Source organism: Aythya fuligula, chromosome 10, assembly GCF_009819795.1.
Source record: "Aythya fuligula isolate bAytFul2 chromosome 10, bAytFul2.pri, whole genome shotgun sequence".
Lineage (NCBI taxonomy): Eukaryota > Metazoa > Chordata > Aves > Anseriformes > Anatidae > Aythya > Aythya fuligula.
Genome location: NC_045568.1, coordinates 112502 through 128203, shown reverse-complemented (window position 1 = coordinate 128203; position 15702 = coordinate 112502). Strand labels below are relative to the sequence as shown.

The 15702-nt window shown below is 40.8% G+C and overlaps 1 protein-coding gene and 1 pseudogene across 7 annotated transcripts in view; one reads left to right on the top strand and one right to left on the bottom strand.

Annotated features, from left to right (window-relative positions):
* Window positions 1-1741: 1741 nt before the first annotated feature.
* LOC116493077 lies at window positions 1742-10129 on the bottom strand (annotated as a pseudogene).
* Window positions 9025-15702, top strand: part of OVCH2 (ovochymase 2) — a 60274-nt gene continuing 53596 nt past the window's right edge. For 6 of the 7 annotated variants that reach the window (XM_032194076.1, XM_032194077.1, XM_032194070.1 and 3 more), the window contains exon 1: window positions 9025-9219. The gene's annotated coding sequence lies outside the window, so the exon portion shown is untranslated. Of the gene's footprint in view, window positions 9220-15081; window positions 15478-15702 lie in introns of all 7 variants that reach the window. The other variant, XM_032194071.1, reaches the window with a different exon arrangement.

Sequence of the window (15702 nt, the reverse complement as noted above, 5' to 3'; positions counted from 1 at the left end):
CTTACACGCTTTTTCCCTGAATAGCTGTATTAAAACCTCCACTAGTATACTTAATTCAGCTTTGATTGTTGTCTTAATCTTGGAAGCATGAATAGTAAATTATGTATTATGCCAGAGCTTCAGTCAGCATTTTGTAGGTTAAATAAAAGCTTAAGTATGTATAGTAACTTCCAGGGGGGAATTTGTACTGATGCGAAAGCTGCCTGCTTATTTCATAATACTGATTTTGAGGAAGCACCATTATTGGTGACAGGATGCATTCCCTCCCACTGAACGAAGTTTTAACGTGCAGTTGAATCCCTCTGTTATCTCAAATGATATCTCAATTCCCTTAAGTTTAATCATATTAGCCAGATATACTCAGAGGAAGTTGCTGTACTTGAGAATGCTGATAACTTCTGCAACAATCAAAGACTGAACATTAGAAGAAAATCCTTACTCTCTTAGCTGGCTGTTTTAGTGCACATGTTGCTCTAGTTACCTGACGATGTGTAGCACGTTATACAGAGCTGTCGTTATGGTAATGATCAGAATTCATGTGTACAGAAGCTATACCAAGAAGCTATACCAGCACAACTATTAACATGGGTACTTACATATTTTCACTGTCTTCATTAGTTTTCTTAATTACATGACAGACACAGTGTAAAAAGCAAGGGGTCATAACTACATTATGGTTAAATTTGTATTTTATAAGATTTCTAGATTTTTCTGGAGAAAAGCAGACTTTTGAATTATGTAACTTTAAGTGAATACAGATGCATGTACAACGAGAAAATCTATGCTTACCTGATAATGAAGGAATAAATAAATACTATTAATACCACATGTGTTGATCTTTTTTTTTTTTAATTACACAGACTAGTATCAGTACAGAATAAGCATGCTGTGGGTCTGTGTGTGTCATGTAAGACTTCCTTAAGACAACAGTGATGATTGGTCTCAGGCAAATGTTTCATAAGCTTAAGCTGCAACTGCTTCAAGAGTAGCTCCAAAAAAATGCAAGCATGTCTTGGGACAGCACTGTGAAAGGAAGCTAGTTCTAAAGAGAGCAATCCAATACATAGTGGATGAGACACGTCAATACCTGAGTCTGAGATGTAGAACTAACCTGTTTCAGAAGTACTGTTGCTTTGTTGAATCACTGGTGTTTCACACTAGCTGCAATAATAAGCAGGCAGCTGTAGCTGTTAATCCCAGCTTCAAGCTTAGGAAGTGGGATCATCTAACTGGGTGAAAAAAATCTACTTATGCTGCTTTCTAGAACTTTGCTGTAGATCTTCATAAATAAAACCTCTACTTCATGGCAAGGGAAGGGAAGGTACAAGATATATAAAAAAAAAAATCCTTCCTGGTTTTAGTTAACTTCATGGCCTTCAACCAAACCCTGAGTTTAACCTTGCAGTTGGAGGTAGCGTTACATGTTATGACAGCCTTTAACCTAGCAGTAACGCAAGGTTTACAGCTCTACCTGTGATTTTAACAGTTCTTTAAATTTTCACACTAAGCATTTAAAGCAATATGGCTTTCAGATATTCTATATTCCACCATATTCATATAGAATGGGATCACCAATACTTACAGTTTGAGGTTGTCCCCATTTTCTTCAGAGGTAAGAGGGGAATGCTGAAACTTCATATTCCTTAATATACATATGAGATAAAAATCCCCAAAGAAGAAAAGAGATGCATAAGGTAGTCTTACCCACTTCAACATTCCCTCCAAATTATAGAGCTAATAATTAAGTGCAGTTGAGGTTGGAGGTTCCTAGGAAGTTTTTCTGTCCATAAAGATCATATTCCTTATACATGTATAGTATATAGTCTTTCAGGCAGTTTGGCAGTAGAAGGAAGGTTATGAAGACAGGACAACGGAGACACAACCAACCCATGCATTCCCATATCTTCAGATGACAAAGGTGCTTTAGAGAGCAAGGATTTGCTAGAAATAAGAAGGTGAGATTGATAAGTTATTTATTCATTTCTGTGCAATTGTTTGCCTACACTTTTCAAAAACTTTGCTCCAGATTTTGCCACGTGTTCTTTCTGTGAATTGATGGATAAAATCAGTGTGACTGTCCCTGGGTGACTGGACCTGTCACAATCTAGCATTTTTACCTCAGCCCATGCCTCTCTCAGTTATATTTACAAGCATTGTCAGCTAAAGCAACAGACTGTACTTCTGTTATGTTAGCTAAATGAATGTTAATGCAGTGTAAGTAGTCTAAGTTGAGCAAACGTACTTTAACGTTAAATAGTTGGTCAATATTCTCTGCTAACCTGAAGAAGCTACTAAAAGTAGAATTTTGATTTACTGCTTTTTAATCTGTGTACAAATGAAAAGGACATGGAGTTAATCTAGACTGGAATTCCAATCACGCAGTTAAAGATGGTAATTTATTAGTTATTCCATCACCTTGAGATGGGGGAAGAGCTTTTCGCCCCTTAAAGAGGGGTGTTGTCTACCTTGTAATTGAATCACAGAACCACAGAATCATCTAGGTTGGAAGAGACCTCCAAGATCATCTAGTCCAACCTCTGACCTAACACTAACCAGTCATCCACTAAACCATATCACTAAGAAAGTGATATGAAGTTCCCCAGTACTCCACGTAAACTGTGTGGTCTGTCAAGACTTCTGAAAGAGACTTAATTTAAATGCTACACAGGCTGAGTTTTGTTGCAGACATACCTTATTGTCAAAACATAACTTTTGGCCTAACAAGGGTCAAGAATAGATAAAAATAACACCACCAACAAAGGTCCCCATCCCAGAACAACTTGTGTGTCATTTCACATCTAAATATCAGATACATACTTAAAATTGAATTGATGTCTGCCCAGAGTTCCTGCTTTATAGCTTCCAGCAGATGTTAGTGTGATCGATATGATCTAACATTACTCTCACCACTTTCCCAGAAAGATGCTTCAGCCATGACAAGGTTATCACTTCGCAGAACTGATGGAAACAATGTTTAATATGAATACATTTGATACTCCTGTAAATGACTTCCCCCTCTGCAGGACAAGAACAATTATTTAACTTCAGCAGAACTCTAGGAAGAGCAAGTGTTCAGTCTGTTAGAGGAGCTTTAGAGGTTGCCACAGCTTGTATTAAGCCTTACTAGTACAATTTGAAAATGTGAGAGTCTTATTCTGTAGTAGATCCAAAAATGAACTTATACAGCTGCATATTTGGTAACTAAGTGCTTAAACAATAGTGCTACCCTTCCCTAAGAGCAATTCCAAACCCTCAGCTGGGAATTTAAACTTATGGACAGTGCTGGTGCTGGAGGAGACCTATGTCTCAGCATGCTGAAGAGGGAACCTGCCAGCCTGGTATATGCTGCACGCCCTCATCTTGAGAGCAGAGGTGCAAGCACTGATCTCTTCTCACTGGAGACCAGCAATAGGACCTGAGGAAAGAGTCAGAGGTGTGACAGGGCTGGTTTTGGCTGGGTAGCAGGAAAAGGGTGGTCAGGCACTGGAACGGGCTCCCCAGGGCATGGCCCCGAGCCTGCTGGAGTTCAAGATGCGTTTGGACAGTGCTATCAGACACATGGTCTGATTTTTTGGGTAGTGCTTTTAGGGACCCAGGAGTTGGATTTGATGATCCTTGTGGGTGCCTTCCAACTCAGGATACTCTATGATTTTATGATCATCAAGTTAAAGAAAGGTTTATTATGTCCAAATGGACTTCACAAACTGCAATACAGTAAAACTCTGATGGCTGTCTCTAGGAACCTGTTTTGGTCAATCCAGGTTTGTTAATTTTTGCTCAGTGTTTATCATGCCAGATTAAGGGGATTCCTACAACAGGCTTCCACTATTAGTGACGTGATAACAGACAACCCAGTGAGCCAGCCTTCAACTCCCTGCTTTCACAGTGTGGACAAGACTGCCCTGTGTTGCAGGAAGAACGGCCAAAAACACAACAGACACTCATATGGTCAGATCATGCTCTCTCTTTATTACCTGAATAGCCTGACTTTTATAGCAAACTTAACAGGGGCAGATAGTGTCTCACAGAAGATTATTGGTCAAAAGCACTCAGACAAACAACTGCAAGAAAACAACCCCTTTGTGATTAGCAGTTATGTAGATCCCATCCTCGAAGCCAGCTGCTGGCAGCAATATTTTTCTAAATTCCACAATTGGGCTATGTGGGAACACTGTCATGGGAACTTCTCATACTCGTCCTGGTAGCTTGGTTTGCTCAGCTGCAGCAAGTCATGGCCTCCTTGCTGTTTCAAAAATCTCTCAACAACCCCCTTTTTCTTTTTGAGCAAACCAAGCCCGATGTAACAGTTTTGCAAGTAACCTTTGAACCACATTTATTACAATACAACACACAATGATGATTAACACCACAACAAACAGAATCCTTAATCCCTCTTTGATTAATCCCAGTAACCATCTATGCATTGTTTCAAACAAATCAGTAAGCCATTGATTGAAAGGATTGATATCATATTGAATCTTTCTCATGTGCTCTTTCAGGAAAGTAATGGATTTGTGAATTGACTCATTATGATCAGAAAGGTTCAAACAGCACATTCCCTCAAAGTCCTCACACCCATGCCCTTGAGCCAAAAGCAAGAAGTCAATAGCAGCTCAATCCTGTAAGAGCGCATGTCGCAGACTATTTTGATCTGGTAACATCTCAAGTATCTCTGTTGTGGCATGGGCTTGCTTCTTGGCCCAGTATACCAATTTTTCTAAGTTGTTAAGTGCGGCCGCAGATGCCACTCGTGGCACTAAAATCGCAAATGCTGCTCCAGCTGCAACACCAAGCAATTCAACATTATCATTGCAATCCGATGTGAGCAATGCCCGTTTATGTCTGGTGATCTCACGCAACTGCGACAAGCTAGGAGAAAATACAGTAAGTTTATCTAAGTAACATGGACCACTAATAGCATTTGCAAGAATGCCTTGCCAGGCCCTATGCCCGCAAATCAGAAAAACATCAGGAAGTAAGGCCATAGCTGTACGATTGTTCCAAACGCTATACTTGTAACCCCTTGTCTCCATGCCATAAGCCCCTAAACCCTGCCTAGCAGTGTCACTGTAATCACAGGTGTTATTTGTATTTCTGTACCCATACGGCCCTTTCCAAGTTCCTGTAGCAGGATCTCGGTAATTCATTCTTATTTGTAGTAAAACATTTGGTGCTGCTATATTTATTGTTTGAAAATGAATACTCGCAGGAGGGTCTTCTCGGTCACTAGTCAAACATAAGTGATTCAAGACAAACAATGCCTTGGACAATTGCTCATCGATGTCCTTGATTTCTTTTAATTTCGCTAATTGTTCCTATAAAACCTGATGTGATCGTTCAACCATTGCTTGGCCCGTGGGAGAATATGGAATACCTGTGATATGCTTTACTCCCCACATTTTCATAAATTTTCTAACACTTTTGCTAACATACGCTGGACCATTGTCCATCTTGATCTGCTGTGGCACTCTCATAATGGCAACACACACCATCAGATGTCTACACACAAGGTGTGCTTTTTCTCCCCCCTGTGCCATTGCCCATATGAATCTTGAAAAAGTATCAATACTCACATGCACATATCTTTTAGTACCAAATTCTGGCACGTGTTACATCCATTTGCCATACCTCAAGTGCCTTAACACCCCGTGGATTAATACCCAAACCTAACCCTGGTCCATAATGACTACAGGAAGGGCACACTCTTACTATTCCTTTCACCTCTGTCCAAGTAAATCCAAGCATTCTCCAAAGACCCTTTGCATTCTGATGGAACATTTCATGCGACACTCGTGCATGTGCAAAATCACTCTCAGGCCTCTTTATGACTATACTCACGAATTTGTCTGCTTGTGAATTACCTTCTGCTAACCCAATTGAGAACTGATGACTACGTATATGGATACCACAGCAAGGTGCAGTTCTCCCCTGAATGGCATCTCGCAGCTGCAGAAATAATCTGTCCCTCTTAGTGTGCCATATCAAGGCACATCATATCTGTTCGTTTTACCACGCTGAAAACATACAGAGAGCCTGAGACGATATTAATCGGCTTATGCATCCAGCATTGACAAGCCCAAACAACTGCAGACAATGCCAATGTTTGTAATGAATCCCTTGTCTCCTCCAGAATTATGTATTTCTCCCAACTTCCGTTCTCGTACCACACACGCGCAGCTTTCCTACTTGCCGCACCTGCATCAGTGTATACAGTGCGACCCACCACTGGTCAGGACGAAAGCTGTGGTACTACCTGCCATTTATATGATCTTATAACTTGCCAGAGAGGCCCTTTTGGAGTTTGGGAATGTACCAATCCCGGGTAATCTAACACAGCTTCTTGTAGTGGTATGGATTGCTGTAAACACCATTCCAAATGATCCTGAGTCATTGGTAGACTAATATCTCCTGGTTCCTGCCCGCTGATCTCAGTACTTTGAGAGCAACCCTTACGTACTAACTCTGCAATAGCTTCTGCCTGTGTTTGAACACTCGTTTTTGGCTGAATTGATAGGAAAATCCATTCCAGAACTCAAAAAGGCTGCCCTATCATTCCACCCTTGCCATCACCTGTTTCATTTATGCTATTCCTATTACCCATGCTGTTAGTGTCAGTGGCATCCTCCTGATACCGTTTCTGTCTTTGTCATCCCTTACTCTCCCCCTTCTCTTTTTGCCACTGACCAAGCACCACAAATGGATGAGACACATGATTGCTAATTAGGAAGGAGAGTGCAACTTCTGCTATATGTCTGCAAGCAGTGCCAGCTGCAACCTTAGAAGCTATTTGTGAAAGAGCCTGCCGTTGGTCATTTGTTAGTGCAATCTGCGGCCCTGCACTCATGCCCCGCAATAAAGGTAATAATATAGCTAAGTCATTATTAGTAATCCGTACAATGTGGCAACCCCACTGCATATTATCCAGGAACATTTGTACATCTGTCAAATTATGTAACACTGTAGTTATATCACCGTTCTGTGGATGAATAGTAGAATCTGATATTTTCCATCCCAAGTATAGACACGGCTGGTTCTGCTGAACCTTCTCTGGGGCTATCTTCAACCCTTTTGCTTCCAAACTATCCTGAATAAACTTTAAATCTGAATCCTGTAAGCATTCTGGCCTACCAAACCAAATGTTACCCATATAATGGTAAGTAGTTACGTCACACCATGCTGTCCGAATTGGCTGTAATGCCCAGGCCACATATAATTGACATAATGTATGGGAATTCCTCATCCCCTGCGGAAGCACTAGCCATTCATAGAGCTTTGCCAGGGCTTGTTTGTTAATGGGGGGTACTGTAAGAGCTAATCTCTGACAGTTCTGTGCCAACACATCTAGTTGCCTGGATTGATCAGCTCTCTGTACCAACATGTCCTCTACCAGTGCAGTACTCGGCAATGTAACTAAGATGTTTTGAGTTTTTGGGTCTGCATTATCAAATGCAAGCATTTTAAACACACTGCTTTTAGACTCCGCTGTTAGATCAGGATGATCAGGAATTGCTGCCCACAACTGATCGATAAATTTAGCATATGGTTCCCCAGGGGCCTGTTCTACAGATGCGAATGGAGGTGCTTTCTTTTCCCCTGGGAGACTAAGAAGAGCCCTCAGTGTGAACTGTGCAGCTGTTTGGTGAATAATCGCAGGGAACTGCAACTGAATCTGGGTACTGAGATAAGGACCCGTCCCCATTAACATCTCTGCAGTAATCCCATACAGAGGTTCCCCTGGTTTACACAGTTGACCCGCTTCCCCCTGTGCTAACTGCAACCATTCCCTTTCAAATAATAACAATTGGGAAGGAGTTAACAATAAGTGCGCCAAGTTTCGACAGTCAAGTGGACACATTAGTTCTGCCTGGAAAATCCATTGAATTATCTGTCGAGCTGCCTGGGATTGTAAACTGTAGTCCATAACCATTTTTCGAGGTTGTTGTAAAGGCTTGCAATCATGAGGCTGCCACCACCACGCGGTGCATTGCACAGGGTCAATAATAATAGGGCAGGCCAAAGATGTAGCATGCCAATGCCCTTCTATGATGGCATCATGTATGACATTGGAGCACCTGTCCCTCCTTGGTGCTGATGGTGGTGTAGTGATGGACAATGAGGGAGTCAGCTCTGGTGGAGCAGACAAGAAAGGAGGCTACTCCAAATCTGTAATTTTTAAGTTCTCCAATTTCACTAGCAGTTCTTGGAACAACTCTTCCAGTGAAGGTCTATTTTCGCAAGCTGCTGCTGCACCTCTCATTGGTGAAGAATCCCAAGTGGATTTATTGCTGCCTGGCAGTGGCACAGATGCTGGCAGCACAGCTTTATCAAGATTTTCTGGCGCAGGGGGTGGGGAGGGCAGCCCCCATTCCCCATCAGCACTCTGCTCCAATAGTCCCTTAGTTATTTCTGCTGCTGATTGCTTTATTGGAGAGGTCATACCCCGAACCAGGGTGGGTGCAGGAACTGACGAAAAAGATCGTGTCAGCTGCGTTCCTGAGGTCTCAGGTTTTGTACTCAGTGTTCTGTGAGTCCCAGACAGTACTGACAAAGCTCAAAGCTTGCACCACCGCCATAGACAGCTGCCGTTCGATTTTCATACTGCACAGCACATTAATCACTGTGTGCCACGTCCCACTTAGGTCTTTATCTAGCTGTCCACTTGAAATGGCTTTATCCCATAAGCGATCTGTTACGTGCCGCCACTCAGCTGCGCTTAACATTAGAGGGATTCCCTTCAGAAACCCTCCTTCTGAGCCCAGTGCACCAAGGATTTGATCTTTTTAACATTGCAAGATACACCTGTCTTAGAAAGAATACTAGAGAGAAGCTGGAGAGCCGCTTCCTCCTCCGTGGTTACATCAGACGAACTGCAGGGTTGTGATCTCCACTCCTCTGCTATGTGCCAACCCACCACACGGTGTCCGTTGTCTGCCGTTTCCACTTACGCCTCCGATCTGCCGTAGCAACTCGACTCCGGATGTCCCGCGTCTCACCGCGATACTTCACTCTTCCGCGTCCCACTGCGATTCTCTGTCTCCGCGTCTCACCGTGATATCTCTGTCTCCGTGTCTCACCACGATACCTCTGTCCGGGTCTGTGCTTGGAGTCTCTCAGCATCTCTCAGGTCTCTCAGCATCTCTCAGGTCTCTCAGTGTCTCTGGGTCTCAGCCTGTTCGGGTGCCATATGTTTCAAAAATCCCTCAACGGAGAGGAAATTCGGTACGTATAATTAGCACATCATTAGTTGTATTTTCACAGTTCTAAAATATTGTTCATGATAGTTTGCTGTCATAAACAAGGCCTCAGGCAACATCTGTCTAATTTTAAAACTTTGTCTGTTTTTACCTTTATGTGTAGACTGCTTTACAGTTCAAAACATTTCCTTTTCAGACAGCTCACATTCATCAGTATATCTTCACTTAGTTGTATGAAGGATACTGGCAGTAAAACACCAACATATGAAGCCACCTGATACACTTATCATTGTATCTTTGATAGCAGTAGAAGTCCATCCATCAGTCACATACTGCGAATGGGAAGCATTTCCTCGAGGGCAATCAAAGCAGCTGTGCACATCATAACCATAGTTTATCAGCATTCTCAACATGACTTCGTCTTTCAGAGCATACTGTAGAGCTGATGGAAAATGTGTTGTATTCTCTCTGCAGAAGTAATTGACATTAGCCCCACAGCGGAACGGTAGATTTATTAACTCATAGTTGCCCATTCTCAAGGCTATTTGCAGTCAATTGATGGGATCTTGGTTTGGCAAGGCTCCAGCATTCAGTAGCAGTTGTGTTGAACAGATATCCCCATTTGAAACAGCTAAGTATAATGCTGATTTCCAGCGGTCATCGTAGCCTTTGCGAATTCATTGATCCAACATAAAATTGGCATCAAACCCAGATTTGAGAAGAAACTCAAGGCACTGAGGATGTGCTCCTGCTGCTGCTGAATGAATCAGACTTATTCCACTTTCTTTAATGGCATCAAAATTCGGAACTGGAACTAAATTCAAGGCACTGGAGAAAAAAATGATTTTTTCCTTTTGTTCTGAGAAAATTAAGTTGATTTTCTGAAGACTATGAAGACTATATTTCAAGTCAGAGCGAACTTTAAAGCTGAGCATGAAATTTTAAATATAGATTTTAATAGTAAAAAACAGTCATGCATGAAATATTCATAGCCATACAAAGACTAAAATCACGGATAGAAAATTGTTTCTGGTAATTTTACTCAAAAATTTCTTATGCTGTTACAGTGACAAACACTATGAAACTAATAGAAAAATTGCCAGCATAAACCCTATCATTCTGGTTTTTAGAGATTCCATTTCCTTCTCTTCTCATTTGCTCCAAGTAGTGAACACAATGCAAATAAGTATGCTGCCATACCATGAATTGTTTCCTGTGCTGTATGCACTCCACATGGAAAAAATGTGTGCAGACCTTTTTGATGGTCAGCATGCAGTATTCCTGCACTGCTTCATTATTTCATGGATATTTTTTGCTTTACCAGACAGACTTATTCAAATGCACAGTTTAAAAATACCTGCTGTACTTTTTTTTTATTTTTTCTGAGGGAAAGAAAAAAACATGCCTGAAAGGCACAGCTCTTAGCTATGCCATAACATTTTTTTTTCCCCAAATTTATTGGACCATCAACCAACAGAAGATCTATGAAGGAAATACAATTGTTGAAGAAGAAGAAAAAAAAAAAAAAAAAGAAAAAGAAAAGCCCAGCAAGTCAGGACAGCCACTAGTTAGAAGAAATCCAGGAGGGCTGGCTGAGTAAGGCTTGGCCTCAAACATCCTTCAGGCAATGCTGAAGAGGCTTCCACATTTTCATCATTACCTATAATTTCCTTTCAAGAATGTGAGGACAATTATTTTGGTTCAGACCAAAAATTGTTTAGCCTGTTGACTCGTATCATCTGACAGAGACCCAAGCTACTATACTTTTTTAGAGATTGCATCACGTACAACACACCAGAATTTTTCCTCTCTAGAAAACAGTCTCAGATCACAAGCCCAGGCCACCACAGAGTGTTATGTATTTTCTCTGATAGCATCTGAGATCCCTCTAATATCCAAGAAATACCTTGGAAATATCCGTTATCATAAAAAGATTGCTCGGAGAAATAGGAGTGTTAAAATCTCACTGAAGATGTAAATGAGGAAGAGGCCAATAAGGCTTTTCATACTCAGCAGTGCATCATCTTCCAGGGCTGATAGCCAGTGCAAAGCATGAGAAACATGACATCAAGTTAAGAAGGAGCCTTCCCACCTCATCTGTACTACTTCTGTGAGAGTTCTTATTCCTAAAGCACGCTGAGCAGCTGAGATGAAGAATGTGAATGTTTGCCCTTATCTGCATATCTCAGCCTACAGATTAATTTAATTGGGAAAAGCAAGAAGTTTCCAGATTTACTCATGTGAGAAGCTACCGCACAGTCCAAGGGAAATCAAGTAGCTTACTCAAAGAGTAAGGATTGCATGATGCTATATACTTCAAAAGTCAAATAATACAAATAGAGGCTTGTTACTAAGGAAGCCACTAGCTTACTTCATGCCTTCCAGAAGCTCCCCTGCCCAATGCAGAGGGAGCCACTCTGTTAGGAAGCACCTGCAGAAAAGGGCAGTGTCACTAATTTAGATAAGGGTCAGAATTCTACATGAAATCAGTGGGAATTCCACATGAAACCTAACATGTAGCGAGCAGGGGCAAAGCTCCAGAGGAAGGTAAAAGTACAAAGAGAAACAAAAGTATTAAGAGACAAAGCCAGTGCAAAGTATTTCATACACAGAAAAAAAACAAGCTGTAAAGAACTAGGATCTACTAAGGACCATAACCCTCTTTCAATTATGGTAGCAACTGGAGAAGGATGCATTTAGCCCTTAATGCTTCTTGACTAGCCTAATCATTGGAATCTGATTTATTTATTTAAATGAGAGTGGTTCTTCCGTGCAGTAACCAGTCTGGTCTCAGCTATCAATCCACTTCCTTGCCCGCTGAATAACAGATGCTATATCAACAGAGGCAGAACTGGACTAGACTCAAAGCTCTCTACTACAACATTCATGCTTGAAAAAAGGTACTGATGTTTAGTAATTTAAGAAAATAGTCATCTAATTTCATTTTAAAAAACCCAAAGTATCAGCATCTTAGTTGAATGCTGGACATGAATTCTTAAGCATCTCATATTTAGAGAAAACCTTTGTTTTCTATTTCTTATTTCCCCCCTTTTTTGTACGTACAATAAAAATGGAGCTTTCCTTGTAAAAGCAGGACCTTCTCTCCAGATGAGGACAAAATTGTAGGTAAAGAATTGAATATGAAAGAAAAAGTCACCTCCATTAGGAAGAGTTATTCCAGCTGGTTGATGAAAGGCATTCTGATATAGTTCTGTTTCTCATATAAGTTGACGATTTTTGCTAATAAAAAGGTAGCACCCAAGTAAGCAATCACCATTAATTTCAGCAAAAATTTTGCTTATCAGTGCTTTAGGTTAACAGTATACTTTCCTCTATTAGATCTAGTAAGTTCTTTTGCAGGCATCAAGAGGACCTAAAGCATATGATATACAATAAACCAGCAAAATAATTACTGAATACTTGTTTTCATACTTTCTCCAGAGACATTAAAATATGTCATTAAAAAAGGGCTTGGAAAAAAGAAATCCATATATAACAAATTAATATTCTGGTGATCAAACACATGGAATATATACAGCAAGAATATAAATACGGATTTTATGCATTGCTATAGCATATATATAGCATTGCTATATAGCATATATATAGCATTGCTATACCAATGCATATATGCAATTCAATGCAGAATATGCAACGAAATCTCTGTTTCCTGCAAATGTAACAAAGAAATAAATATGTTTCAGGAATGGATTTATAGCATCAAGTTCCACATCCAAGAGGTCTCCAGAGCAGTATTATATGCAGAGTACACTGTGATTGATAGCAGCTTCCAATGCAGGCCCCTTTATCCCCTAACATATTTCACTATCAAAGGCATAAACGATTCAGCCCCCTCCACCCAATTGCTTTTATTCCATTTCTGAAAACTCATTCCACAAGTTCCTAGTGCAAGAACTGGCTTATAAAGTGTGTGCCGACTCCATGCACAAGGGAATCCTACACAACATGTAAACCTAAATGCTGTCTTTTGAAAACTGAGCTGTGTGCAAGGAACCACAGAGCAGCCTCTGATCGCAAGTCCATTAAAAGCCATGGGAATTTTCAATCTCCTCCATCCCCAGATCATCCAATTTTCCTTGAAAGAAAGGCATTGAGAGCTTGCAACTTAACAGAAAGTTGCATTGCATTACATTCACCTATTCCTAAGGAAGAAGGTCAGCACTCCTTTGACTCTGGCTGAACCTTACTGGAGTTTCTGAGAAAAAAAAAAAATAATCCTGTTCCCACAGAACCATTACAAATAATGGCAAGAAACAGACAACCAATGCTGTGCCACTGATTTTAAAGCAAAGCTCCCATTTTTAACCAACGGTGCACATTAAGTCATTGTTACCTAGATGGGTACTTTTATTATGGTTTTAGGACTGTATTTTTTCCCGTATGAATGATGGATTTTCATTTTAAGTCATTAAATAAATCCACATTATCATTAAAAGTGTATTACAGATGGAATTCAGCAAAGACTCCCATACACGGGCCAACTCCTGTCCACATGCCAGTCCTCAGCATCCCATTACTTGCAAGGCTAAGCATAAGCCGTCTCAGATGAACCACTGGAGCAGGCAAATCCACTGCACAGTGCCTTTCAGACACATTGTACCAATTTATTCACAAGTCCAAAGCAAAATCTGTTCTAATTGCATTGAATCTACCCTACTTCCTTTGAAGACACCAGTTTTATGTCAAACCTCATTTGCTTGTTGTTTGCATTGAAATAAAGTACTAACTAGTATATCTGTTAACTAAAGAGTGGCATTAATTCCAATCAGTTCCTTTATGAGAAAGTCTGTTTCCTTCTGCCCACGTTTGCTGTCTGCACGCTAATTCACCCTTGCTTAAACATGCAATGCTGTCACCACACATCCAAAAAATCTGGCTTTTTAAAACCATATTATGACAGGTGTAATATGTGATTTATGCAGCTGGATTGCATCCTCCCCGAGATGGATGTGTGTACATATATGAAGTCAGTGTAAAATACGTACCTGCCTTTGTAACTACAGCGCACAAGGACTGCACACTATTTCCTGAAGTTTGAGCCATTTTGATACATTCTGCCTCCCCTGTCTTGTACAAAATGCTGTCATTTACTAAATTCACTAGAGAAACCCTATGGCCTACTGCCCTACATTACAGCATGCTAATTAATTAGATATTCTTCCACTACTGCATTCTAGATCAATGGGAAGAAAAAAAGGCTGTGTTCCATACTTCCCCTTTGTTTTTATACTTCCACACCATAGCCAATGGCTCTTGTATTGAAACCCTATGCTGAATGTAATGAGATGCAAGACTCTTCCACATCCATGGTTACTGTTTGCTAACAAAACATGATGTCAGGAATTTAATTAGGTTGTTTCTAGCACAGAGATTTTAAACCATGAAATCATGATGGTGTCTCATCTTTTATTTGCTTGGATTTTATAAAAAATCCACAAAAATAAATAAATAAATAAATAAATCAAACTAGACACCATTCCTTTGTCACAGAAAACTGATCTTCTCAGGCTTTAAGAGTAATTAACACAAGCTGTTCTTTTTCCAAACCACACCACAGCGGCAACTGCCACTAGCACTGCTGTGCTTCAAGATTGTACCACTCTTTTTATTACAATCCTTACTTTCAAGGCTTTTAACTTAGCTGAAAAACAAGTCTCAGCCTCAAAATTGGCGTATGTGCTCAAGTAACACCTTTTTAACATCGAAGTTGTTATAAGATTGCCTAGAGTTGGGGCACATTAGGGTACCTGTTGTCCCTGTTCCTACAGAGCACAGAAGAACAGGTGCAGGGACCATGGAGATGTCTGATGACTCTTGGTACAGCCTGGCCTTTCCCATCTGACCACCACTTTACCTTTTTTAACAGACTAGCGACATCGACTGTAACCAACAAGCAGAAAGTTTCTCCCTTGAGAAAGTCCTAGATCAGAATACATCTTTCAAGACCACCTTTTTTTCCTCTCCATGATAGGAATTGGTTGACTTTTGCTACCCTGGATGTGGGCAGGAAATGCTGCTCTTTACCATCAACATCACTCTCGTATCAAACTCCAGGCCACTCGCTACACCTACTGCTTGTGCTGGCTGCCAGCTGAGCAGCTGTCTATTCCTCACCCTGCACAAAAGCCACTCTGTGTGGTGGGGCCCTGGAGCCCCCAAGGAGAGTACCACCAGACAGGCGAGTGACACATGTGAGAGTTACTGTAACACCCAGGGGAGAGCACGCCAGGAAGACTGGTCTGGTTCATCTCTACAAAAGAAGGTATAACTGCTTTTGTCACTATTACCACTGAAGTTTCTTAATGTACAAAGCCAGAGGTGAAAAAGCGGTAGGATATCAGACAGACTAAAGAACTTCATTAAACCCACACTTCCCAAAGTCATGCTTTGACAGTTGCCTCTTTGTCATCAAGAGTAGAAATCTCATGAAAGTGTCTGAAGTTCTAAGTGACAGCAATGTGGTCACACTTAAGTATAAAAATAAAAG